Source organism: Neomonachus schauinslandi, chromosome X, assembly GCF_002201575.2.
Source record: "Neomonachus schauinslandi chromosome X, ASM220157v2, whole genome shotgun sequence".
Classification (NCBI taxonomy): Eukaryota; Metazoa; Chordata; class Mammalia; order Carnivora; family Phocidae; genus Neomonachus; species Neomonachus schauinslandi.
Genome location: NC_058419.1, coordinates 101,084,202 through 101,092,471, shown reverse-complemented (window position 1 = coordinate 101,092,471; position 8,270 = coordinate 101,084,202). Strand labels below are relative to the sequence as shown.

General features: G+C 43.7%; 1 pseudogene; it reads left to right on the top strand.

The window, feature by feature from the left end:
- The first annotated feature begins 560 nt into the window (after positions 1-560).
- Positions 561-1,922, top strand: LOC110569829 (annotated as a pseudogene).
- Positions 1,923-8,270: the final 6,348 nt, after the last annotated feature.

Here is an 8,270-nt window from a genome sequence, read left to right as displayed (position 1 = left end):
AATGGATACTTAGGACCTAGCAACCCCAATACAGAGAGGTCCCCACAGAGCTATAAGCACTGAGTGCCTCCTGGAAGGGTGGTGGCCTAAGGTACATTACCCACTTCTTTCTCATGGGTCCCAGGGAGCTTTAAGGAATCAATCTCAGTGTAGCAGAGAGAAAGGGTTCGAAGTCTTGACAAAAGTTATTATAATAATTTGGAAGGTAAACATAGAGGACCCCTTGCCACGTTAGAACACATGTGGCCCCACTACCAGCCATGCTGTCACACTAGTCAGTAAAGGACAGGGCTAGCAGGCTATAGCCTAAGGCTCACTTTGTCTCCAGTAACTTCTCAGAGCAGGCTGAAGGAGAACAGGAGCCTTGTAGGTTCCTAGAGAGTGTCCTCAAGAAAACCTGCTGAGGTTAAAGCCAAGGTGGAATGTCCCTGCTGTAGGTTCACACACCATCCCATTGTCCCTCCTCCAGGCGCCCTCATCGCCCACTGTCCAGCCTGCTGTTCGTGAGCACAGAGTCATCATTCCTCAGTATCAGAAGAGTAAGTTCAACAACACGAGAAATGCCACTAGGCCTGAGGTGAGACCCAGGATCTCGAGGGGGCTTAGGCCACTGCAGCAAAGAGTCCCCCCTCTCCTCCTCTGTTTTGGGGATGCTCCCTCAGATTGCCGTATTGCTGGCATTGCTGGGAGCCTCAGAGATCCCTCCTCACCATTATTACTTCTGCAGCTATTTCATGCATGAGGTCTGAACGAGGTGTCAAGAGCCACGATGAGAAAGTGCAAGTTGCTCTGAAGCCCCAACCTCTGCTGAGAGCTCACTGGAACATTCCCTATCCAGGACATGAGCATGTGGGCACACTTCCTGCTGGAGAAGCATGCAGTGAGGGCGCCCATTATGCAGGCCGCACTGCTGACAGTCGTCAACAAAAGGCACAGGGAGCACTTCCCCGAGATCCTCAGGAGAGCCTCTGAGCGCGTGGAGCTGGTCTTTGGCCTAGAATTAAAGGAAGTCAAGCCAGGCGGTCACTCCTATACCCTCGTCAGCAGCCTAGACCTCACCAGTGACGGCAGTGTGAGCAGCATCTCGGGCTTTCCTAATAATGGGCTTCTCATGCCTCTTCTGAGTGTGATCTTCTTGAGTGGCAACCGCGCCTCTGAGGAAGATATCTGGGGATTCCTGAATATTTTGGGCGTCTATGATGGAAGGAGGCATTTAGTCTTTGGGGAGCCCAGGAAGCTCATCACCCAAGATTTGGTGCAGGAAAAGTACCTGGAGTACCGCCAGGTGGCCAACAGTGATCCTCCACGCTACGAGTTCCTGTGGGGCCCGAGGGCCCACGCTGAGACCAGCAAGATGAAAGTCCTAGAGTTTTTGGCCAAGGTTCATGATACCGTCCCCAGTGCCTTCCCATTCCATTATGAAGAGGCTCTGCGAGATGAGGAAGAGCGAGCCCGAGCCCAAGCCGCAGCCCAGGCTGCCTCTATTACCAAGGCCGGTGCACGTTCCCGGGCCAAGTCCAGCCGCTCCTCTCATCCCTAGACAGGGCTGAGGCAGAGTCTTCGCTTTGTTGTTGAGGAGGGCTGCCGGCGTTGAAGTAGTGAGAGGCTAAGGTGGGGTTGGCGAGGCCATAATATTTATCTTCTTTGTTTTCCTGTTATACATTGGTAGCTTACAAATATAGTTCCTTTCAATAGAATGTTTATTTAGATTCAGAATCCAAGTTTATAAATGACATGGATCACACATTGCTGTCAGATTTAAAAGTAAGAGTAGTTTTGGTGTTGTGTAATAAAGCCTGAAAATCCTTGCATCTTCTTTGGGTTCCAGAACAACATAATATGGCTTTGGAATAGGGATTTTTCTTGGAAATATGAAAGAACTAGCAAAAATATAACTGTGGTTTTAAAATGGAAACGAAGTAAAATGTAGTTAAATATTGGTTTGTTCTATTCATTTTTGTCTTTCTCTCTCTAAAATTCAAGGATATATACCTGAATGTCCTTAACTTATTCAAGAATGCAGATAAAATTAAATAGTAATAAGTTACGGGGCTCCTGGGTGGCTCAGTCGTTAAGCGTCTGCCTTCGGCTCAGGTCATGATCCCAGGGTCCTGGGATCGAGCCCTGCATCGGGCTCCCTGCTCGGTGGGAAGCCTGCTTCTCCCTCTCCCACTCCCCCTGCTTGTGTTCCCTTCTCGCTGTGTCTCTCTCTGTCAAATAAATAAATAAAATCTTTAAAAAAAATAGTAATAAGTTACATTCCTTGCTCTGTGCCCCGTTTATTCTTATCATTAATTGAGCATCTGGTCTTTGGAAGGTTGTATGTTAGTAGTGATGATGCTAAGGATAAGACCCTGCACGTAGATTTTTAGAGTGTAAGAGCAGTTATATAAGGACGATGGTGTGATGAACTCCAACATGTAAGACAAGTTTGAAAAAAAGCAATGAGGAAGGGGGGCAAGTGAGAGCAGTGATGTATACATTCTCTGAAGCAGGACCCTTGGGGGTCTCCTCAGTGGCATAGCTGCCATTCAGGAAGATAGCACTGCAGTCTCTGACATCTCCTGGACAAAAAAAAAATTCTCAGAGATGAGGGTAGTTCCTTCTGGTGTGAAAAAAAGCATAATAATAACTACCATTTCTTTTTTGTGTGTGTATTTATACAATAAATGTATTTGGAATAAACTTACTAAACCAAAGATAATTAGGTTTTTGCAAGAACAAAGGAACTAGGAAATATTTTGATTTCTGTAATAACTACCATTTCTTAAAGACCCAATATTTGTCACTGTGCCAGGTGCTTCACATACATTACATATGTTCCAGCAGTCCTACAGGACAGGGCTTCTCCAACCCACCTGGCAAATGAAGAACTTGAAATAGTCTCAAGTTCACATAGCTGGTGAAGTGACAGAACCAGGGGTAGAGTCTGGTCTGGTTCCTCTGGAACCCATGCTGTTCCACTCCTCGCAGCCTGAGGCCAACCTCGTGTCTCTTAATTACTTTCTCTTCTCACTATTCCATGATGGCTCTCAGGCAATGAAAGAAGGACCCTGTGGCCGAAGTACTAAATGCAGGCCTAAAGAAGCAAGGTGCAAATGAAAATCAAGGACAAGTTGGGGATTGGCCATGGGTTCATTTTCCTAGGATCCTCCTGCCCCTCGCCCCAGGGTCCCTTGAGAGCTGGCGCTGCCCTGGTCCCAGCACTTGTGTGCAGTCCTGGCACTTTCCTGCATGACAGCTCCCTCCCCTGGGACTTTCCCAATGGCCCTCATGACCAAACTGGGACCGGGCCCATTGGCCAGCTCTCCTGTGTGTCCTCCTCTGGAGGCTGCCCCTGCGCCTGGTGGCACAGAGAGCCACTATCCCCCGCCCTCCCCTGACTTAGAGCATTGCAACTCCCTGCAGCTCCCATCCCTCCCCCTGGCCCCCCTCTGACAGCAATTGCCCTTCTGTGTAATTCTGACAGTGAGGTTTAGACACCTCCTCACCTCCCCTAGGTGCCTCCATCACATTCTCAAAGTGTGTGTGTGTGTGTGTGTTTTGCCAAATCAGCTATTAGGTAAACTCTGATTTGGCATGGAATCTATAAGGCCTTTGTTTATAACTCTGAGGCTGGAGAGGCCTTTTTTGGGAAACAACCTGATATTTGCAGTAGGATTTTAATGGAGTATCTTACTTAAAAGTGGCCACTGAATCTACACACTGATGAGTGAGCTTAACTAAGTGCTCAAGAACCAAAGCCTCCCTCCTTAAGTGGTAGATGAGGAAGGACTGAGGAAATCACTGCATAAGCAAATGTCTACTGAGGCTGAATTTCTAAAAACCCATCTTGGAGTCCTTAACAGACATGCTGACTCTCAATAAAAAGGAAAAAGTATTCACCATTCTTCCAGTGAATCTTGTCTGTATCTGTCCCAGGGAAATGCTGTTTTTACAGAGTGTGTTTAATGGCACCTCTTCAGGTATTCAGGCAAGCTCAGTCACGTGGTGGGTAGCTATGATTTTGACCACGCGCCAAAAGGTAGGAGAAAATCCTCAGCCTACTGTGATTCTACAGGTTATTGCAAATGGCCATGCAGAAAGGTGCTATTGAGGGACAAGGGGTGAGCTCTCCCTGCTAAGAATTACAGGGTCCTTTTGAAAATTAGATATAATCCTATATTTGAAAACTCTGTTACATTGTATGCAGTAGAGAAATTATTGATGAATTTCAGGGTAAATTTGGCCTTCTCAGAAACTCCTCCAAGAAGGGAACAGGTCGTTGTTAACCACCAATTGCGGGAGTTGCTCTTGATGGATCACCTACAATGTGGGAGCGATTCCATCCCCAGTCCACTTATAGTTGGGAAGGGTCAAATGACTAACCCCTACCACCGATACATGAGTAGAGGCATGTTTGTCACCTCCAGGCCAAGGCACATGACAGTCAGTGTGCTACTTTCCGTGCTCTCTCTTCCATTCAGCGGCAAACATGGGGAGCCCATGTGAGATGATGGAGACAGCCTGGATCTCTGGGTCACCTGACAGCAGTGAGTCTCTGCCAAACCCCATCAGGTTTTATGTACATAAGAAAGTTCTTGTTGTGTTAAGCCACTCAAATTTCAGGTTTTCTCTGTTGCATCAGTAACTTTATCTGAGGAATACACACCTGCTTATTTCTGTTGTTGGGCTCATTTAAACGTTTGTCATTAGACAAAGCTTTGCATTAGACAAAGCTAATAGTAGTGTAATTCTTGTTACACAAAGTTCGAACACAGGTCAATCACAGTCTCCCCCCCACCCTTAGAACTTTCCTCCAAATTTCAACCCCATTTTCAAAAGTAACCACAATGAACAGTCTGGTGTGTGTCATTTTAAAGGTGATTTGAGGCTTTTTCATACATAGATGTACTGTAAAAGTATAGATTTAGGCATACATAGCCAACAATGTGCATATTGTTCTGTAACTTGCTCTTATAACTCAATGAAGTAAATACAGGATCTTTCCATGACAGCTCATATAAGACCTGCCTCACTTTCTAAAAGTGCTACATCACCATTAGAAAAAGTTCTGGCCATCCCTGTCTCTGGTCCTGGCAAGCCACAGCGAAAAGCAGAGTTACCTTAGCCAGCCTGTAGATCCATGGGAACGAATGGCTGTTGGGTTAAGATGCTGCGTTTTGTGGCTGTCCGACAGGCACAAGAAGTTTACCAATAGGTACCTGAATGGTTAGTGGTTACAAGCCATTTGTATTTGAATTTTTTATCTTCTTTGTTTTCTACAGGTAGCATGTATTATTCTTAAAAATATTTTAAAAGGTTAAGAAAAACTTCAAAAGGCACGAGAAATTCCAATTGTAGATGTTAGGGAAACCTTTAAAATGGGAAAAATATGGAAGAAGGACTGGAGCACATTGGAAATGCTACATACTCAGAGCCTCGTTTTCATGCATATTTTATATTTTAAGTGATTTTTAAACTTAATTTTTCCAAGCTGAAACATTTTATAATTATTAGCCTCATAAGATGTTTCATTTTTATTTATACAAATATTCGGAATCTATGATTAGATGTGTGCATTTGGGTCAGTTGGACTTCCATTATTATGCATCAATGCACTTTTGGAATTTGACCTTCTCCTTTTTCAAATAAAAAGCATATATACCTGGCACAGCTTCCTACTTGACTACTATTGTGCCTTACGTAAAATGACATTTAGTTTGCTTCTCCTTGGTTAGAATCAATAATGTAAGTCGTATTTATGTCCTGAAATAATATGTATTTCTTGTCTAGCCACATTGTAGGTTAAATAGGCTGTAGGATCTGGCCTGGGAAACTAATCACCCTTTGTTATTTCTTTGCAGTCAGGAAAGGGCAGCCAGAATTCTAAACAATCAACTTTAGAACTAAATATATAGGATAAAAGTTGTTTAGAAATTGAGATGTCTTGCACTAAGGGGAAAATATTAATACTGCCCTTCTTGCAAAACAAATGGTGAACTCAGGCAAAGACAACTCAATCAGCATTTGTATCATCATCTCAAGATTTCGAGTCAAACTACGAGTATAATATATTGTAATGTGTATATGTGTTGTGATGTCAGTTTCCAGTTCAAGTTAACTCTACTGGCTTTATTAATCTGACAAACACATTTGTTAACTAAACCCCAAAGACACTGCAGAATCTCTGTCAGACTGTTATAACTGAAACCCCCTAAAGTGTTTGGACTTACTGGCTCTAAATAATTCCACATCTGGAAATCTGTGGAAAGTTCTCTTTTCTGGGACTCTGGAACAGTGTGGATGACACTGTTGTGACTCTTCTCTCCTCTGCCACGTGTGCTACTGCCTTGGCTTTTGTATTAGTCATGATAGGCTAGGCTATGTTAGAGGGTCTAATTAATCCTGAAATCTCAGTGGGATACAACAGAGGTGTATTTCTCAAGGACGCTACATGTTCAGTGGGTATGGGGGAGGGAAGCATATTAGGGGTTGTTCTGGGGCTTGCCTACTCACTGAGGCAGGGGAGAGTGGCCAGAAAGTCTCTAAGGGGCTTTTCTCTGATTCAAGCAAACCTATTACTTCCTTTCCTATTCCATTGGCTAAAACTAGTCATATGTCCTTGATTAGCCTCAGGGGCGTCTGAAAACTGGAGCTTTCCATGTGCCTAAGGAGAAATAAGGAACTGGATTTGGTGAGCATAGCATGATCTCCACTAGAGCTTTCAAGACACTACCCTGTCCTGGTTCTTCTTCTACTTCTCAGACTTTTTTTCTTCCATCTCCTCAATGGACTTCTCCACATCACTTACACATTGGTGTTCCTCAAGTTACCATTTCCAGTCCACTATTTTTTCTCTCCACAACTATCCCCAGGTAATTTCATTTACTCTGGCAATTATAACTACCAGCTATATGATGCTAACTTCCATATCTATTATCCCAAGCTCTGACCTACCCACAAAGCCTTAAACACAGATCTAACTATGATTAGTTCATAGATATCTCGAATTCAGTGTGGCAAAATATAAACTCATTATTTTCTCCCAAAACTCCTTCCTCCTCCTCCTGTATTCTTTATCCTAGGCAGTGGCAGCACCAGATTTCCAAGCCTAGATTCCTCCCTATCATTCCTATCCCTTAATTTTATATGCCAACTTGGCTAGACTCTCGTGTCCAGTTGTTTGGTCAAACATCAATCTGGATGTCACTGTGAAGATACTTTTTAGATAGATATGACTAATATTTAAATCCACAGGCTTTGAGTGAAGCAGATTACCATCTGTAGTGTGGGTAGGCCTCATCCAATCAGTTGAGGGCCCCAAGGACAAAGACTGGTTTCCCAAATGAATTCAGCATCGAAACTAGAACACCTAGGCATCGTTCCTTTTCCTCATCACCCTCCCAAACTATAACCAAGAATCAAGCCCTGTTGATTCTACTATTAGATATTAGTTACAACCTTCCAAATTCTCTTCAGTGTCACTAAACTTCCTCACCCTCATCCATCTTTGATTTCTTCATTTGTCTTCTAACTACTGATCTCCCTGCATCTGCTTTTATGCATCCTTTCCAGTTCTTTCTTCCTCGAGCTTTATGACCCGCATTACAGCACCACTTTTATGATGCAATTTTGAGCTTCATTTGCATGAATTTTCAATGGTGGTTTGGATGGTCCTTGAGATATTTTCCAATTACCCCATTCTTATTTTGTGTCCTAGCACTCCGTGCTGTTGAGGATACTATAGGAATCTTCAGAATTCCAGACATCTGCTTAGAGAATCCTGAAATCCGGGAGTAGATGGAAGGTCTGAAGGATTTGGTTAGAAAAGGAAAGAAAGCATCAGCGTTGTTTCTTGATCTTACACAGCCAGGTGGCAGTGTTGCTTCTTGGAAGATAGTCACTGGAGGTTTGTAGCTTTGGAAGTGGGTTTGGGGCTTGACCCTGGGCATTTATTTTATTCTGGTGAATCCAATCTACCTGCAACCTATTTCTCCCCAGTCATGTCACTGGAGCAGCAACACAAGCTTGATTCCTTACTTTTTTCAATTACCTTTTTTTTTTTTTTTTTTTAAACACACCTCTGATTCCCTGGATGAAAGAGATTTGCCTGAAAGAAAGATGAGATGAGGAAGAATTAAAATCCAGTTCCCGGTTGTCCTTCCTACAGAAAGACTCATTATCAGGGAAGCAATTGTAGTACCATTGCAACAGACTTGTGGAAACTGATTTGAAACTTACAGCAAAAAACCATGTAAAGCCCTTCAGTCCAATCCATGTGGCTGCAG